The sequence below is a fragment of the Camelus dromedarius genome, chromosome 10 (assembly GCF_036321535.1).
Source record: "Camelus dromedarius isolate mCamDro1 chromosome 10, mCamDro1.pat, whole genome shotgun sequence".
Taxonomy (NCBI): domain Eukaryota; kingdom Metazoa; phylum Chordata; class Mammalia; order Artiodactyla; family Camelidae; genus Camelus; species Camelus dromedarius.
The window spans coordinates 77,274,937-77,294,938 of NC_087445.1; the positions used below are offsets into that span (position 1 = coordinate 77,274,937).

Here is a 20,002-nt window from a genome sequence, read left to right on the forward strand (position 1 = left end):
GTGTGTGCTGGACCCCCACAAAAATGTAAAAAACGAAACAAATTTTCCTTGGTACTCACTGAACTTGCCAACTGCAGGGTCAACTTTCTTTCTGTGGGCTCGACCCATGCCGAGCCCCTGGGCTCGCTGGGTTTATTTCAGGTTGAGCAGGAGCCCTACTACCCCGAATGCGCACGTCTTTATATTGTTACAGTGAATGGCCGCTCTGCTGGGCTTGTGCAGCCCCGCACCCACCCAGGACAGGCCCTCTGTGCCTGGCTTCCAGGTGAGGCACCTCTGGGAGGGGAAGTAGCCCTGGGTCACAGAGAGCTGAGGTGTCAAAACCTGGGGTCCTGGGAAACACAGTTTGTAGGAGAGAACAAAACCTTCCCCCACCCTCCCTACTGCCTCTTTCCTGGGAGCCCGGGACTTCTTACACTCCCAGGTGCAAGGCTCTGGCTAGGGAAGGCCTTTGCCTTTTCAGTTTACAAAGTGGGAGAAAGTCAGAGAAAAAGTGTGGACAGTAAGGATCTGCAGATTGACTTTTTGGAACCATCATCCTGGTTGCATTCCTCCTGAAGCCCTGGTTTGGAACCCCAGTTTATAGACTTCTGTTTTAGTCACTTCCAAGGCTGTGTCCCCTTCCTGCCACCTGGGTCTCACCCTCCTGGACATCCTGGGCACTCTGGCCATCAGCAGGGTTCATCTCACTGCTGAATATGATCCCACCTCACTCCTCCTGAGGCCCTAACAAAGAGCTTCTCCACTTGGTCTTGACCTCGCAGAGCTTGGATGAAGTGCACACAGAGGCTGCCCCTGACCAGCCAGGCTGTCAAGGCTGCCGACCAGATGCCCAGGACCCTGATGACCCTCCTGTGCCCTCCTGCTGACCCAAGAAGTCCCTGCCAGGAGTACAGCAGGACCGTGGGCCACCCCTGAGAGCCCGGTTCTGATGGAAGGACCTACCTCAGTCCCTGCCTCTCCCTTGCAGGCACCCACCGGTCCTGCCTGCCCACTCATGCATAGCCCCAGTAGTTCAGTGGAGTGACCTTCCCTGAGGCTGGAGAAGTTTCTGGGAAACAGAATCTGTAAGAGAAAGGCAACAGATACCCACATTTGAGCATCCCAGCCCCTGGGCTAACTACCCCTTAAGCCTGGTGTAGGCCTCCCCGACCCCGGCCTTCTTGCAAGCAGGGCTGCCTTGGGAAGGGATTCAGGTGGCCCTTACTGCCCCCACTTCCGCCAGCGTGCTCCCTTCCTAGGCCTAGGTTGGGCCTCCGTGGACGCATGCCTGAAGTAGAACCAGTTAATCTCCCCAACTGGGGTTTCCTCATCTGTCAAAGGAGGGTAAACATAGCCGTGGGAGGGGGATGGAGTGTGCAGGCTGGGCCTCCGACCCTCCTCATGGAGGCTCACCTCTCGGCCTTGATCTGTTACTTCCTGGGCTCTTTACTGGCTGTCTCCACCCTCCCGCATGGCAGCTCCCTGAGAGCAGGGCTCTGTCTCCCCAGGGCCTACAACTGAATGAACAGACTTTCTCTTCTGCACACCTGTCCCACCCTTCAGACTCCATCTGCAAAGCTCAGTGCAGTCAGACCTCTACGAGCTAAGGCAGCTGCCCTGCTCACCCCTACATGAGGCCCTGCAGACCAGAAAGCCATGGCCTTAAAAGCTTGCACGTGGCCTTGAACCCTTGCTCGGGCCAGGCCAGGCCAGGGCTGCAGCCTCAGCTGCCTCCTCCCCGGTGCTGGCTCCGTCCACTGTGCCCCTGGGGTCACAGGGCAGTTCTGTTATCACTTTGCAGTTAGACAAACATGAGTCTCTTAAAAGTTTAGTTATCATGAGTCCTTCCCCAGGAAAACGATCAGCATTCAGAACAGCTGGAAAAAAGGAATTTCTGTCTCCGCCAAGCAAAGGCTGGGCCACAGAAGTCTGGTGGGTGGGGAGCAGAGGTCTAATTGTACCATCATGTAGTGACTACTTCCTGTGAGCCAGGCAGTGTCCCGAGCTTTACATACATCATTTCACTGAATCCCCAAACAATTTTATGAGGAGGGGATAATTATGTCTACCTTACAGGTGAAAATGGAGGCACAGTGAGGTTAAATGACTCGCCCAAGCCCAGGTTTGAATCCGGAGGCAGGTGACAGGGAGGTGATTCACATTTCACCTGCCAAATGCATTCTAAGAACCTGCATCGTGGCGGGCAAGACGAGGCACGTGTTTGAGGAAGCACACGTCCAGGATGGTTGGTTCTCTCACATGGCGGGGGCCCCCACGGCGGGGTGGAGCTTGGAGGGCACTTTTTCACTGCCCTGTCTTTCCTGCCCCCAAAGTGGAATATCGTGTGCACAAAAGTAACAGTAACGTCCTTAAAAGTGCAGCGTGGAAGGGTCTCGGGCATGAACCGGGGGCTCAGGTGACCACAGAGAGTGGGCTGTGCTGTGTGAATGTGGCCTCAGAAGGACAGCCAGCAGGAGGCATGGCAAGAAGACAGGTGTGGGGCCCCCAGACTCTGTCTACCCGTCTGTGAAATGGTACCTGCCTCGTACAATTGATGGGAGGAGAAAGGCGGTGGACAGTCTCATGAGTGAGACGGCTCGTGCACTTGTTCGTTCACCACAGACGTCCTGGTCCTGATGGAGGCAGTGGTGCCCGATGCCTCTGCTTCCCAGCACGGCAGAAACAAGAGGGAGCAAGATAAGACCCCGGCGCCCTGGAGCTGACACACCCTTGGGGACACACAGACTATCTCAAAGAAGTGAAATACGCAGCGTTCCTGACAGTGCTCTGTGCCGGGGGGGATGTCAAGCCAGGGACGGAGCCGGGGAGCTGGGCTAGTGTGACCATGGCAGCTAAATGTGGGAACTAGGATTGTGGGTGATCTTAGTTTATTTTTCTCATTGATCATTTTCCCCCCTGTAGCAAACAGGTATTACTATGTAATGAGAATTGAGTTTTGTTTGAAAACGCAATCATGATACAGTACAGAGAGGGCTGGCCTGGCAAGCTCTTCAGTCCCTGGATCTCCTGGAATCCATGCTCAACGTTTAGGTGCCCCTGGCATTCCTGGGGCTCTGATGGCTTAAAATATGATGAAACCACCATCTTGCCTTTGCACCCACAGGAACGTTTTCTACATTGAAGTCCTGTGACACCATGGCCCCATCTGTGTCCCCTCCCCGTGACCCTGCCTCTAACAAGGAATCCCAAGGCTGTGAGTGTGTTAGAAATGATTGAATTGAGAGCCTAATGTAGAGATAATAAATAAATAAATAAATAAATAAATAAATAAATAAATAAATAAGATGATGGAAGACGCAAAATAATTTTTTAAAAAAGGTTAACAAAAAAAATCTAGAAGTTTTGAAAAAAAATCCTGGAACTTCTAGAAATCAAAAATATAGGCCACATGGAAATTTAAAACTCAAAGGGACAAGTGGCTGCTTAGACAAAGTTGAAGAAAGAATTAGTTCCCCAAAAGGTAGATCTGAGGAAACCAACCAGAATGAAGCTTAGAGAAACAAAGATGGAAAATATTGTAAAAACTGGAAAGTTCGGTTAAGAAGCAGGGAAGAGGTGCTATACCATCCTAATAGGAACTGCTGACACGGAGAATTAAGAAAAGGAGTGAAGAAGAATTTGAACAGATAAGAAGTGAAACTTTAACAAAATACATGGAAGAAATGAAGCACAAGTAGGATGAACAGGAGTGAATCCACCATCTAAACATGTCTTAGAAAAGCTGAAAAAGCATGAAAGTTCTGAAAAGCAATTGGCTATGGTGAAATCAGCAAAAATGGCAGCACAGAGAGCTCCAAGGGCCCAGGGTGCCACAGAAATAGCACATAAACTGGCAAAAGAAAAAATCAGAACTCTGGAAACTAATCAAAGGCTTACAGGAACTGAGAAAAACAAACAGGAAAAGGGTAGCTTTATCTCGATGTCTAAGGAGATTTCTATTGAATCGCAGACTGACCACTAGGCTAACCAAACACAATGCAGGGGCCACACAGCAGAGGATCCTGGCTGTACAGCATCCCTTCAGAACAAGTCACCAAACAAAGAACAGCAACAGTGCAGAGTACAGCATCAGCAAACCCCAGGACAGGTTTTCAGAGTTGTCAACATTGTAATATTCAAACTGTCCAATTTTCAACAAAAAATTATGAGGCATGCAGAAAAACAAAGTATGGCCCAGGTATAGGAAAAGAAAATGAATGTAAACTGTCCCTTAGGAAGCCCAAACACTGGCTTACGAGACAGAGACTCTAAATCAATGCTGTTAAAATGCTCAAGAGCTAGAGGGAACCACGTAACACATCTCCCCAAGTAGAGGTTAGCAGTGAAAGGAGAAGAATCATAAAAAGGAATCAAAGAGAAACTCTGGAGGTGAAATGAACAACTGAAATTTAAAAACTCATTAGAGGGGTTCCACAGCACATTTGAGCAAGCAGAAGGAACGATAAGAGATAAGTCAATTGAGATTATCCAAACCAAGGAACAGAAAGAAAAAAGAGTGAAGAGAACTGGGCAGAGCCTAAGAGACCTGTGGATGGGAGTCACAGAAGAAGAGGTGAGAGACAATAGAGAAGAAAGAATACCTTTAAAAATAATGGCCCCAAGAGTCCCAAATTTGGTGAAAAACACGAGTCTGCATATCCAAGAAGCTCACAAAATTTATCCATGGTGGTAAAAACTCAGAGATCTCCACATTATGATCAATATGTCTAAAGACAAAGAGAACATCCTGAAAGCAGAAAGAGAGAAGGGACTCACCAGATACGAGGGATCCCCAGTAAGATTAATAGCTTCTTTGTCATCAGAAACCATGGAGGCCAGAAAGTGGCAGGATGACATATTCAAAGTGCTAAAGGAAAAAAAAATCCTGTCAACCAAGAGTTCTATAACTGGCAAAACTATCTTTCAAAACAGAAGGAGAAATAAAAATATTCTCAGAAATAAAAATTAAAAAACGGAGTTTTGTTGCCAGTAGACCTGCCCTGTGAGAATTGCTAAATGGAGTCCTTCAGCCTGAAATGAGTGGACGTTATGCAGTAACTTACATCCACTTGAAGAAATAAAGGACAGTAAACGTAACTACATAGATAAGTATAAAAGTCAGCAGTAATATGTTTTTGGTTAGTAACACCTCTATTTCCTCCATAGGATTTAAAAGACAACTATATAAAACAATAATTATAAATCTATGCCAATAGGCATACAATGTATAAAGATGTAATTTGTAACAGTAACAACATGAGGGACCGATGGCCCAATATAGGAGCAAGGTTTTTGTATAGTATTGAAACTAATCCAAAGTAGTATGTTATAAATTAAGGTGTTAATCGTAATCACCAGGGCAACCAAAAAGGAAAAATAACTAACTAAAAAATATATACGTATATATGGAAGAAAATGGTACAGTAGCAAATATCTATCTAACACAAAAGAAGACAGTAGTGGAAGAACGGAGCCACAGAAAAAATATAAGACATATAGAAAAATAAATTGCAAAATGATAGAAGTAAGTGCTTCTGTATAAGTAGCTACATTAAATGTAAATGGATTAAAAAGCAGTGATTGACTAGAATGGATAAAAGAAAACAAAAAGAACATAATCCAACCATATGCTGTCTACAAGAACCAAAGAAACAAATAAGTTAAAAGTAAAAGAATAGAAAAAGAAACTTAATTTAAACAGTAACTGAAAGAGAGCTGGAGTGGCTATACTGATACCAGACAGAATCTGTTACAAGAGACAAACACATTCTATAATGATAAGGGCATAATGCATCAAGAACATATAACAATAATAAACAGGTATGCACATAATAACAGAGCCCCAAAACACATGAAGCAAAATCTAACAGCACCAAAGGGAGAAATAACAGTTCAACAATAATAGTTGGAGACTCCAACACTAAACTTGTGATAATGGATAGTATAATGAGATAGAGGATCATCAAGGCAACAGATGATTTGAATAACAATGTAAACCAACTAGACCTATTGGACAGATATAGCTCACTCTACCCAGCAACAGCAGAATACAGAGTCTTCTCAAGTGTATGTGGAATATTCTCCAGGATAGACTATATCTTAGGCCACAAAACAAGTCTCTATAACTCTAGAAAATTAAAGTCAGATGAAATATCTCCTCTGGCCACAATGGAATAAAGCAAAAAAATCGATGACAGAAAGAAAATTGGAAAATTTACAAATATGAGGAAATCAGAGAACATACTCTTACACAACCAATGGGTCAAAGAAGAAATCACACGGAAATTAGAAAATATTAAACAAATGAAAAAAAAATCCAAACATACCAAAACTTATGGGGTGAAGCAAAAGCTGTGCTCAGAGAGAAATTTATAGCTATAAAAAAAGAGGAAATATCTCAAGTCAAACCTAAACTTCCACCTAAAGAAACTAGAGAAGGAGTAAACTTAACTCAAAGCAAAAGGAAGAAAATAATAAAGAAGACAGCAGAGATAAATAAAGTAAATGGGAAAACAATAGAAAGAATGATTCAACTAAAAATTGGTTTTTGGAAACAACAACAAATTGACGTGTCTTTAGCTAGGTTGATCTAGGGAAAAAGAGACGTCTCACATGACTAGAATCAGGAATGAGAGTGGGTGTTGCTATTGACCTTACAGAAATAAAAAAGACTGTAAGGGAACACTATGAACACTTGTATGCCAGCAAGTTAAATTACCTGGATGAAACGGACAAATTTTCAGGAACACATGAACTACCAAAACTGATGTGAGAAGAAACACAAAATCTGATATCTATGATGAGTAAAGAGATTAAATCAGTACAGTCTGCCCTCTCTATCTGGGGGTCTCATAGCACCTGGGTCTTCGTCCACAGATGTGGTTAAAATGGTAAATTTTATGTTATGTGAATTTAACCTCAATAATAAAAATATTTACAAGCTCCTGGCTGACCCTCATTTTGATGGCTGGTTGACCGGGAGAAGTCAGGAAGGGAAGGAGATGGCTTCACCCTTGGGAGATGCCTCTAGTCTGAAACATGGCTCTTCAGAAGCAGTGGGGCCCCAGAGAGGTTACCTTTGGTGAGGAGGAGGAGGGTGTGGGTCTGGAGGGAAGTTAAATAAAAGAGACAACAATCAGTGGAAGGGGGCGTGTCACCTACAGAGGAATGGCAGCAGAATAGAGCAGGGCTCTCAGCAGCGGTTCTGGAAGACACTGGATAACGGTGCTGAGAGAACACAGCTGTCAACTCCAAATTTTCTGCCACTGATATACTTGTGAAGACTAACATGTGAGCCCTTGGCACAAACAGACCTTGCTCAGAGGACCACTAAAATTTACACTCTGATGAGACGACACTGAACCCAGAAGAACTGAGAGCTACTACAAGGGACGGCAAACAGGGAAATCAGACAACTTGCAGGTATCCACTGCTGAGCATGGGCTGTCTGTAGGGTAGGCCGTAGATTAACCTCAAATGCCCATGCTTCCCCTTCCCTGGGCATCAAGCCCCTCGTTTGTGCTGGGCACAAGGCCTCCCCACGTGAAGACTGCAATTCTCAGCCTCCCCGGTAGCTGGGAGTGGTCAGCTGGACAAGAGTAGACTAGGAGAGCGCCCCTTCCAGAACAGCGCTGCCGCCCTCCTCCTCCCAGGGCTGCCAAAATGGACCCAGGTGGCGCCACTTTGGACGTGAGTAGAAGCCACATGTTGCCCTTGCCCCGCCATCTGCAGGAACCCCCACCCAGCCAGCCATGGCCACTTCGCCTCGATCTCTGTTTCCACAGGGGAGAAGTAAAGCTGGGTTCTGTTTACAGTGTGCCACTCTGGGCTTCTATCCCTGGAAGCAGATGTTAACCCAACTCCTCTAACAAGAGAGATGGGCTGGGAGTGGGTGGGGATGAGAGCACAACATTCTGTGTTCTTTCCACACTTGGGTAAACGGAAGAGGGACACTTTCATCTTCGAGGAAGTAGGACTTTAAAATGTCAAGGGGAACCCCTAACATAATAGCAACAGGATGGGCAGCTCCCAAGCCATCAGAGGATGCAAGAAAATAAGAGATTCTTATTTTTGGAGGGCTGCTTGTTGGTACTTATCAAGTTCAAATGGCTTCTGCTTCTGGGAAGATGGAATAGAGACATCTCTGTTCGTCCTGCTAAATACAACTAAGAACCCTAAACACTACATACAAAACAGAAGAAGAGTCTGAAAAGTGGAGAGAAGGCAGCTAGAGATCCCAGGACTCAAGGAATGCCATGGTGGTGAGTTCCTTGGGTTTTCCTTTTGCCACTTACGGTTGAAAAGCTAGCAACCTGGAAACAAACAATGGTCACAGACACAAGGTCTGCTCTCCTGAGCCAAAGGATCACAAAAGGGGCAGCCTAGCAAGACAGAGAACTTTTAGACAGTAGCGACTCTTCTGTAACCCGACACCACAGAAAGCACTGTGGCCCCAGCCCACCCAGGTCAGCAAAGGCTGAGTGGGGAGGCAGATGACGTCTACCCTCTCCAGGCTGTACTGGGACACCTAAGTGCCCCCACCCCCGACACCTGTGCACACTGCTAAGGCAGTGTCAGAGAAGAACAAAGCTAAATAGTCAAAATAGATTAAAATCCAGGATCCAGCTCTAGGCTGTCTGTCACAAATCTACTTCAAATATGATGCAAGTGGGTTAAAAATCAAAGTATAGAAAATAATACACTACACAAACACCAATCAGGAAAGCTGGAGTAGCTAAATTAGTATCAAACAAGGTAGACTTCAGAGCAACAAAAATGACCAGGGACAAAGAGGAACGTTACATAATGATTAACATGCCAATTCACCAAGAAGACATAATAATCCTAAAGGTCTATGCACCAAACAACAGAGCTTTAAAGTACATGATGCGAAAAATTAATAAAGCTGAAGGAAAAGAATGGACAAAACCATGATTATAGTTGGAGATGTCAACATTCCTCTCTCAGTAATTGACAAGAAAAGATTGGCAAGAAGTAAGAAAGGAAATTAGAAAATGAAAAATACCTTCAATCAACTTGACCCGATTGGTATTTATAGGACATTTCACTCAACAACAGTTGAATATACATTTTTTTCTAAAATGTCTATGAAATAGTCTCAATATAGATTATATTGTGGATCATTAAACCAAACCTTGAAACATTTAAAAAAATTGAAATCATACAAAGTATGTTCTCTGACTGTAACAGAATCAAATTAGTAGTATCTAACACACACGTAAGAAAACCTCCAAATAAGAAATTAAACAACACAGTTCTAAAAACCCTATGAGTCAAAGAGGAAGTCTCAAGGGAATTTATAACATATTTTAGATGTAATGCAAATGAAAACATATAAAAATTTGTGGAGTGCAGCTAAAGCATGGCCTAGAGGGGGAATCTTCATGGCATTATGTGCTTATATTAGTACAGAAGAATGGTATTAGATAAATAATATAAGCTTCCTCCTTAAACTAGAAACGGAAGAGTAAGATAAAAACAAAGCAAGCAGAAGGGAAGAAATAATAAGAGCAGAAATTAGTAAAATTGAAAACAAAACAGTAGAGAAAATCAATGAAACCAAGAACTGGCTCTTTCAAAAAATCAATAAAATTAATAACACTGTAGCCAGATTGACAAAACAGAGAGAAAGCACAATTTACCACTGTCAGGAATGAAAGGGAAGATATCACTACAGACACCCGCCTCCACACTAAAGAGATAATAAGAGGATACCATGAACAGCCCTATGCACGTAAATTCAGTAACTACAATGAAATGAACAAGTTCCCTGAAGAGCAGAGTTTCATCCAAACTCACTCAAGAAGAAACAGATAACATGAACAGTCTTATAGCTATTGAAGAAATAGAATTTTCAGTTTAAAATTTTATGAAGAAGAAAATAATCTAGGCCCAGATAGTTTCACTAGAGACTCTATTCAGATTTTTAAAAATGAAGTAACGCCAATTCTACATCGTCTCTTCCAGAAATTAGAAGAGGAAGACATTCTAACTCAGGTTATGAGGTCAGCATTAATCTGATAGGATCCTGACAAAGACAATTCATGAAAGGAAAACTATAGACATATATCCCTCGTGAACATATGTGCAAAAATCCTCAACACAATATTAGCAAATCAATTCCAGAGATACATAAAAATAATAACACATCATCACCAAATGAGATTCATTCCAGGAATGCAAGGCTGGTTTAACACTTGAATATCAGTGAATGTAACTCAGCATATTAACAGACTAAAGAAGAAAAGTCACATTCTCATATCATTTGACTCAGAAAAAGCATTTGACAAAAATTCAAGACCAATTCATGACAAAAACCTTGAAAACTAGGAATAGAATGAAAGTTCCTTAACCTTAAGGGCATCTACAAAAAAAAAAAAACCTTCAGGGCATCTACAAAAAAAAACCTATGGTCATACTGAATGGTCAAAGATGATGCTTTCCCCCTGAGATCAGGAATAAAGCAAAGTAGTCTACTCTCAGTTTCCAACATGACACTGGAAATTTCTTACAATAAGGCAAAAGAAAAGGGGTGGGGGGCATCTTTTCAAAGAACAAGTTTTGGTTTCATTGATTTTTTTAAATTTGTTTTTCTATTCTTTATTTTATTGATCTCTGTTCTAGTCTTTATTATTTTCTTCCTTCTGCTAGCTTTTGGATTTAGTTCTTCTTTTTCTAGTTCCTTAAAGTGTAAAGTTAGATTGTTGATTTTAAGTCCTTTTAAAAAAAATGTCTTTACAGCTTACATTTTCTTCTCAGCACTGCATTCACTGCATCCTTTAAGTTTGGCATGCTGTGTTTTTGTTTCCATTTGTCTCAAGATAGTTTCTAACTTCCCTTGTGATTTCTTCTTTGATCCATTTGTTGTTAAATAGAGTGCTATTTAAATTCCACATACTTAAAATTTTTCCGCATTTTCCTTCTGCTGTTGATTTCTGGTTTCATTCCATTGTGATGGGAAAAGACACTATGATTTCAATCTTTATGATAATTCAGAGCTTGTTTTGTGGCCTAACATGTAGTCTATGTTGGAGACTATTCCATAAGCACTTGAGAGGGTGTGTATTCTGCAGCTGTCGAGAGTTCTGTATGTGTCTATTGGGTTCAATTGGTTTATAGTTTATAAAAAACCACGATGTTTGGTTCATATATGTTTATAACTGTAATATCTTGGTGAATTGATCCTTTTATCAGTATGTAATGCCCTTCTTTGTATCTTTTAGCAGGTTTTAAGTTAAAGTCTATTTTGTCTGATATTAGCATAGCCACCCCTGCTCTCTTTTCATTGCTACTTACATGAACTATCTTTTCCATCCTTTCATTTTCAATCTATCTGTGTATTTAGATCTAAAGCAAATATCTTCCAACTGATTTTTGACAGAAGTGCAGGGGCAATTCAATAGAGAAAGGATAGTCTTTTCAACAAATGGTGTTGGGAGAACTGTACATTCATTGCATAAAAATATACCTATACCTCACACTTAATACAAAATTTAACTCAATCTGTATCACAGGTCTACATGTAAAATGTAACATTATAACTCTTCTAGAAGAAAATGTTTGTGGCCTGGACTAGGTAGAGTTGTTAGATATGAAATTGCAAACACAATTCATAAAAGTAAAAAAATGTGGTAAATGGGACTTCATTTAAAAAGAAAAACCTTTATTTTGTGAAAGATGCTGCTAAGAGAATGAAGACAAGTACAGACTGGGAGAAAATATTTGTTAATTACACATCCTACGGAGGAACGTATCCATCACACCGAAATAACTCTCCTTACTCAAAAATAAGAACACAAACAACCCAAATTTAAAAATAAGCAAAATATTTAAACAGACAGTTCACCAAAGAAGATATAGAGGTGAAAAATAAATACATCATTAACCATGCAAACTAAAACCACAATGAGATACCCCACAGAGCTGGAGGCATGGACTCAAACAGATATTTGCACAATCATGTTTATAGCAGCATGATTCACAACAGCCAGAAGACAGAAACAACCCAGGTGTCTGTCAGTAGATGAGTGGGCTGAAAACTGTGGTGCACACATACAATGGAATATTACTCAGCCATGAAAAGGAACAGTGTACTGACACATGCTACAATGTGGGCAGACCTTGAAGACATTATGCTAGTACACCAGGCTCAAAAGGACATGCAATGTCTTACATGATTCCACTGATAAGAAGTACCTAGAATGGGCCAATCCAGAGAGACAGAAAGTGTAATAGAGGTTACTAGGGGCTGGGCTGGGAGGGTAGGGTGGGAGTAGGGAGTTTTTTTTTCAACAGATGCAGAGTCAATGATGAATGAATTGATGAAAAAGTTCTGGAAATGGATAGTGGTGATGGTTGCACATGTTACTGAATGTGTTTAGACTGCATGGCTCCACTTAAATGTGCAGTTTTCTCAATAGTAAACAGTGCAGCATTCTAGGATCCACAGACACAGAACCCTGGATACAGAGGAACCGCGTGTACGAGGGAACCAAGTACGTGGAGAACCGATTAAAAGTCATACGCAGATTTCTGACTGTGTGGATGGTAGGCACTCCTAACCCTCAGACTGTTCAAGGTTTAAGTGTACACCTAAAAATGGTTGAAATGGTAAACTTTATGTTATGTATATTTTACAATAAAAATCTGTTGGCAAAAATCCCACGGTGAGACTTCACTACACATCTAATAGAATGGGGATAAAACCCTGAAAACCTGACCGTACCAAGTTCTGGTGAGATGCAGAACCAGTGGAGATCCTACACACTGCCGGTGGGAGTGAAAAATGGTACAGGTACTCTGGAAACAGTTTTGGGATTTCATAAAAGTTAAACACATACTTACCAAATGATCCAGCCATCCCACTCCCGTGTACTGACTCAAGAGAAACACACGTTCATCTTCACACGAAAACCTCTATCTGATTGCTTGCAGCAGCTCTATTCATGATCCCCCCCAAACGGGAAACAACCCAAATGTCCTTCAGTGAGTAAACAGTTAAACAAACAGCAGTCCATCCGTGCAATGGAACATTACTCACTAACGAAAAAGAACAAACCACACAGCAGCAGCCTGGATGCCTCATGGAGTGAAAGATGTCAGCCTCAAAGGTTAGTTATTTGCTGTCTAATTCCATTTCTGGAAGAGACAAAACTGTAAGGATGTGGCGCACATCGCCAGGGATCAGGGACAGGGGAGGATCCAACTGCAAAGTGGCAGGGGGAGGGAATTTGGAGGTTTGGAATCCGACAGTCCTGATTGTGGTGGCGGTGACACAAATCTACACGTGTATAAAACTCACAGAACTGTAGAGCCCCCCCATTTCAATTTTATTATATATTAATTTAAAAATAAAAAAGGTTTACCAACAATGGTAACCTCTGAGTGCTCACCGGGCTCTCGCCCCAGACTGCGTTCCACATTATTGCACGAGAACCCTTAAAACACCAGACCAGTCAGACTGGCTGTTCCCACTTAACAGGTGAGGAAACTGAGGTGCAGGGAGGTGCCTGGGTGTGTCTTTCTCTGAAACTCACAATTGTACCCACTGCGCCACTCAGAGCCTCATAAAAACCAGATTCTGTGTTCTGGTCATGATTCCTAATGAGGAGAGCTACTCCAGGCGGAGACTGAGAGGATGCCCCCAGCCTCATCAGGGAGAAACCCGGACTCTGACACCGGACAGTGGGAGGGGGACACGCATGGCCTGGGCTGGAAGGATGGGTGAGCACCGTGGGGCGGCTGGAGCTGCCTGGCTGCTGTCCCAGGCAGGGGAGACAGCTGGTCATACTGCAGCTGCTTCAGAGCTCCCCGTGGCCACGGGCCCTGCCAATGGAACAGCCCGAAGCTGTGAACACCCCCCCCCAAGCATAGCTGAAGAGGGGGTCCTGGCCCCAAGTGGCCTCCCCGCTTTGGGTTGGCCACTGGGAAGGGGCTCTGAGCTCCCGAGGGACCAAGGCTCTTAGACGGACAAGGCGGGCAGCGTCAGAGGGAGCAGAGGCTGGAAAAGCAGGGAGACAGCGGGCCTGGCCGAAGCCGCAGCCTCAGGGAGAGACAGCAGGGCTGGGCCCTCCCGAGGGAGGGGGACGTCAGGGCTGGGCCCAGCGCGGGGGTCTCCAAGCGTGGCCAGGGCCCTGCGGGTGGCCGGTGAGAACTGCAGACCCCCCAGACACACTGGGGGCGCCTGTGATCCTGCGGCCCCCCAGTCAGTGAGGAGGCCCTGCGGCCTCAAAGGGGCTCCCGCTGCTGCCTGTGCACCCACCCACTCTGGACACAGGGCGGGGGCTCTGCCCTCAGAGGCCCGAGGGACACAGACAGCAGCGCTGGCTTCTCGAAGACTGACACCCAACCACGCCGGTCCCCTTGCCTCGGACTCACTCAAGGCTGTGCCATGCCCGGCCCAGGGCCAGCCCTCCTCCCAGCTTTCCTAGCGGGGGCTGGGCTGAGTGCCTCAGACTCACGCTCTTTGCTCTCACGAGGGCCCGACAAGGCAGCTCCACCCCCATTTGCAGCGAGGGCAGCAGAGCCCACCGAGGCCGCCCTGGGAGACGCAGCCAGTCCCGGGGTGCCTCGGTCCGCGCCCAGAGCCCTGCTCCCAGCCCCGTTTCCGCTGCTGCCCCAGGCTTGCCTCTTTCATCCTCATGTCTTCTTGACCTTCTGCAAGCTTGGCGTGGGGTGCTGTGGGCTCGCTCCCTGCCGGCTGGAGCCGTCTCCCGGCCTCGGTCTCGGCCGCAGGGGGCTCCAAGCTGGGCCATGCTATCTCTGCACCCTAAGCCTGCCCTCCCTGCAGCTTGCTGGCTGGGCCCTACTCGCCTCTCCAGTCACATCTCCCCTCTTCCTCCAGCCTCGCCCCTCGCTCCCCACACCCCTGGCCTCTGCTCTTCCGGTGCCTCTGGTCAAACAGCATCTGGGAAGGCCTCTTGGATGGTCCACCAACCCACTGGAAGCCTGTTCTAGAACCACTGGCCTGTGGGTCTGGCTCCCCCTTAGTTGGAGAGGTCCTCAGGGCAGGGGACCTGGGTGGCCTGCTGCACATCCACAGCCCCTGGCAGCACTGGGTACCTGGGCTGGTTCCAGGGACGCTGGTGGATGAGAAGGGCTGGGGATGGGGATGGACGGGACAGAGAGATATTTGTAATGGCCTCGCTCAGCTGTGTGTCATTCTCCTGTGGTGGAAATGAACGAAACCCATTGCTAATTCCTTTACTCACAAAAGACATCTGATGGGAAGAATTCCAGTGGTGTAAAAGGAAAATGGATCCTTCCTAGGTCCCTCCCCTGGACGCCTGGGACAGGTTTCGAGCCCTCCAGGGCCTGTGCCTTGCAGAGTCTCACTTTCTCCCCACACACAGCTTTGTTCCACAGAACGTGCTGCCCCGTGTACCCTCTTCCATCGCTTGCTTTTCCTTTTTCCCTGCCCCGGCCGTGGCACGGCCCCCCGTGGTACGATGTCCCCAGCTGCCTCACTGCTTTGGAGGCTGCAGAACGTCCCAGTACGCAATGCACCGTGGCTGACCCCCTCCTCCCCCAGGGCTGGACATTCAAGTTGCCTCTGATGGCTTCATCGCTATAAATAAGCGAGGCGGCCAGGAGCCTCCTCGGGCGGCCTGCAGCTTCTGCAGCTGTTTCGGAGGGAAAGGTTCCCAGAAGGGAATTGCGGCCGGGTCCGTGTGTCCTAAAGGGCACGGAGGCCCTTCTTTGGTTTGGGTTCCAGGGACCACTGCTTCTTTTATGCGAATGGTCTTCCCTTCCCTCGTAGGCCCTCCTCGGTGGTCCCTGGCGGCTCCAGCACAGCTGGTGTCTGGGATTACAGCCAGTCAGGGCACCAGCATCCCACTTCCTCTGCCCCAGACAGAGCCAGGCAGCCCCAGCTTGGAACCTGCTCCCACGTTCCAAAGCAGGCCCAGTGTGGGGAGCGCCTGTCCCATCTGCCTGGGGGCTGGAAGCTCTGGCCACGGGGCTGGGCGTGGCAGGGCAGCCCTCCCTGCCTCCAATTCCACGCCACCCCCTGCCGCCCACCCCGCCCGAGGTCCGGCTCACACAGGAAGACAGCTGCAAGTAAGCCCAGGCTGCAGGCCAGCCTCAGAGAAGCTGCGTCCACGTTCCCTGCCAATGCAAGGCCCTTAGCTGTTTGCAGGGGGTTTTAAAGACCCCAGAGGAGACAGCCGCCCAGGGGCAGAAGGAGGGGCCCCTGAGGCTCCTTGGGGGAGCCAGGGGTGGAGGGAGCCTGCCTGCTGGCAGCGAGAGCTCCTGGGCACAGACTTTGGCCCCGGTGTTTCCCCTGTGTCAGCGTTTCTATTTTAGGCTGGCTGCTCCTGTTAGGGAATTCTCAGCGAGCTGTGGGAAACCCAGAAAGGCAGGCTCCAGGTCTGCCCAGCTTCTGTGCGCCCTTCCTGGGCCCTGTGGTCCCCTCTGGCACCTGGGCGAGGGGCACACCCCAGGCTGGCACACTCGCTTGCCCACATGAAGGTCCCCTCTTTCCCTGGGTTACGTGTCCCCATCAGGAATGTTCCCATCTCGTGACCCGGTCGGGCTCCTGGACTTTATCCCACAGAAACAATCGTAGACAGAAAACCCTGGAAATGACCCAAGTGCACACAGGGCCGTGGGAAGGGGACGGAGAGGGCGGCGTGGGGCCCCGTGGGAAAAGCTCGTGACAGGCCGTGAGCACGCAGGGCTGACTGCAGGGCTGCTGTGACCACAGCCACATGGAAACAGTGCCTGTGCACCCGGGAAAGGGCCCCGCGTCCCTGGGGGCAAGGCAGATTCTGGAGGCCAAGGGCAGGGTCGAGCCCCAGCCCTGCCATTCAGTTTGGTCTTGCGACTCCCTGAACCTCTGTCTTCCCCAGCTATGAAGATCTGAGGAGCTTGCAGCCGCGGCGGGTGGGTGGACAGGGTGGTAGGAGACTGTGCCTAGAGCCCTTAGGCCAGTGGCAGGCACGCAGTGGGCTCTCGGGAAGGACAGCCGCAGTGCTTCATGCAGCACGTACACACAGGAACAGTTTGCCGTGAGGGGGAGACACAGGTGGCCTGCTAGCAGCCAAATGCATGGTCCTTAAAAATGACCCCATAAACCGCTGTCGCCCAATCCAGACCCGGCCCCCCCCATCCCCAACCTGGAAAAAGCCTCTAAAGACTTTGAAAAAAAAATCCCCTGGCTTTGTGGGGCTGATTTCCATCTCGCCTGTCACCGGAGCTCTTCCTTCTCACTTGCTAACCACAGGGGTTCGCCCAGGCCGAGGTGGGGAGGCGATCTGCAGACCGGAACAGGTGGGGCCTGGCTTTGGAAGTGGGAGCTGCATTCCAAGGATTCCTCCGGGGCGACCCGCCCGCCCAGCCTGGCTCCTGGTGCCCAGCTCTGCCTGGAGAGGGCCCACCGGAGACCCCCGGCCTGGAGCTAGGCGGGGGCTCAGGGCAGCGGGACTTCATCGCGGGGACCTGAAGTTCAGTCAGGATAGGTTTAGATCTAACAGGAGGTGGATGTGGACGTTCCAGGACTCATTCACGTGGAGGATCTTGATGCAGGACCTCCTGCGTCCCCTCTGGGAAGGAGCCCGAAGCAGTGACGGAGGTGGAAGCGGGGGCAGGGGGCGGGGCCCAGGGCTGAGCCCGGGGTCCTCGAGGAAGGGGCAGCTCAGGTGACTGTCCCACCCCTTGGGGCTGAGGGGGGGCCAGGGGCCAGGGCCTTCAGTCCTATCACAGGACAGCACCAGGCAACCTGCATGGGCAGCCTCCCTGGGAGGCGGCACCGGGACTGGAGGTGAGTCAGGGTGCTTCCCTGCTGGTGGGAAGGAGAAGGGAGCCGAGGGATGGTTCATGGTGGGGGGCCCACCCTGGCAAAGGCCCTGTAAGGAGAAACCCCACTGTCACATCTTGTCGAGAGCTGTTTTCTCTCCTGTCTGCTCTGCTCTTTCTGTTCTTGGGAAACTGAGGCCAGGGAGGAATTCAAGGGTGGGGGCACAGTTGGGACTAGAAGTGGCTTTCTGGATACCGGGGCTGAGAGCTGCAGGCCTGCTGGGCCCCTGGGGTCACGGGGGAGATGCCTGTCCTGATGGGCCTCGGGGAGGTGTGAGGGGAGGGACAGCAGAGACTGAGGGGAGAGGGGGACACGGTCTCCCAAACCGGCTGCCCTGGTGTCATTTCCAGGGGAAAAGGAATTTTAACACAAAACCCCACTGACCTTGGCAGGCAGGAGCCTTGCAGTCTCCAGGCAGCGCCAGCAGCTCCCTGCAATGGTGGCCTAGCAGAGGTGGGCCGTCCAGTCGGGCAATCTGGTGAGCAGGGCCTGGAGGCCCGGGGTCCTGGGCGTCTTCCGTAACCTCCCTCATCAACTGCCGTGGAATCCAGAGCTCTGGGCTTGGCCATTAAGGGCCAGTCCTCCGCACCCAGCTCTGCCTGCTGTGAGGGGCACCACAGCATCCCGGCCATGAGGTCTGCTCCTCGGTCACCTCCCAGCAAGCCCTGAGAGTGCCGTTCCTGATGAAGTACGTACCACTAGGTGACAAAAGACGGCTTTCAAAAGCTTCAAGTCCTATAACAAGGTGATGCTCTTAATTTCAGTTCTGCCACTTCCATAGACCTTTGCTGACTCCTCCTGTTGACACAGGTTGCTCTCTCGCTTTTCATTCATCCACTTATCCAACCCTACATCCACATATCCACCATCCATGCATCCATCCATCCACCCACCATCCATTCATCCAACACCCCCCCGCCATGCACACATGCATCTGTCCATCCACCCATCATCCATCTAATCATCCCCCGGCCATGCACACGTGCATCCGTCCATCCACCCATCATCCATCTAACCTCCCCCCCGCCATGCACACATGCATCCGTCCATCCACCCATTATCCATCTAATCACCCCCCGGCCATGCATGCATTCATCCATCCATCATCCATCCATCAACTCTCCACCACTCATCCATCCATCTGTCCAACCATCCAGGCATCCATCCACCCAACTACCCACCCACCCATCCACCCTCCATCCATCTGATAAGCACAACAGAGTATGTATTGGGGAGACTGGTGGATGGGAGTGCAGCCTCTGTCTTCACCAGTCCTGACTCCATGGTTGTGCCTACTGCCTGTGGGTCCTTGGGCAGCTTCTCAACCTCTCTGAGTCTCAGTTTTCTCCTTGTGAAAAGGAATAAAGGTACTGAATTCCCAGGGTTGTTGTGAAGGTGCAAGGACATAACATATGTAACAAACTTACTAAAGAATAAATCTCCACCTCCTCTTTCTTCTCTCATCCTGGAGCCCAAGCCAACTCAGCCAGGAGACACTGAAGCAGGAATCACAATGAAAGATGAGGGTTTCCACTGGGGAGGAACTGGGAGCTGTGAAAACACAGCCAGGAAGACTCATCTGGTTGGGAGGTCAAGGGAGGAGTCCCAAGTGAACGGGCATTGGCTGTAGGGGGAGAAGGGTGCCCTGAGGAGGAGAGCCTGGTGGAGGGACCCGAGTGAGTGGGGAGGGTGCCCAGATGTGCTCATGTTATCCAGCTGATGGGACAGCCTTGAGAAATGTTGTATTTATGAAAATTGTTCATGGCAATAGGTTCATTTGCCAAGTAGCTCCCATTGGCCAAAGCCCAGTTAATGTTCTAAAAAACCCAAATCTCCAAGATGTTTTCCCCTTTTCTAGTTTTTAATCCTCTCTTCCATTTCTACTTGGGATTTTTCAGAGCCTGACTGCATTTTGGGAGGGAAATAAAAGGATTTAAAACTTAGACAATAAAGCAAACCGCCTGCTATGGTTCAACTGCCTTACTTGCCATATTCTTTGGTTCCAGGATTTTAGCTGTGACTACGGGGATGGACTGCAAAAAAAAACCCAAAACCAAAACCAAAACCAAACAAACAAAAAAACAACCCAAACCTCAACAGAGTTAGACTTTCTCATTTTCTAATAAGCTTTTCTGGAAGGCTCTATCTCCTGGGGTGAGGAAGGCCAGACCAGTCTACCTGGGAATCTGGTTTGAGTTCTGAGTT

The 20,002-nt window shown here is 48.1% G+C and overlaps 1 long non-coding RNA gene across 1 annotated transcript; it reads left to right on the top strand.

The window, feature by feature from the left end:
* The first annotated feature begins 17,328 nt into the window (after positions 1 to 17,328).
* Positions 17,329 to 19,772, top strand: LOC135322322 (uncharacterized). Its single transcript, XR_010382850.1, has 2 exons — positions 17,329 to 17,761; positions 18,190 to 19,772. It is a non-coding gene; the product is annotated as an uncharacterized LOC135322322 (long non-coding RNA).
* Positions 19,773 to 20,002: the final 230 nt, after the last annotated feature.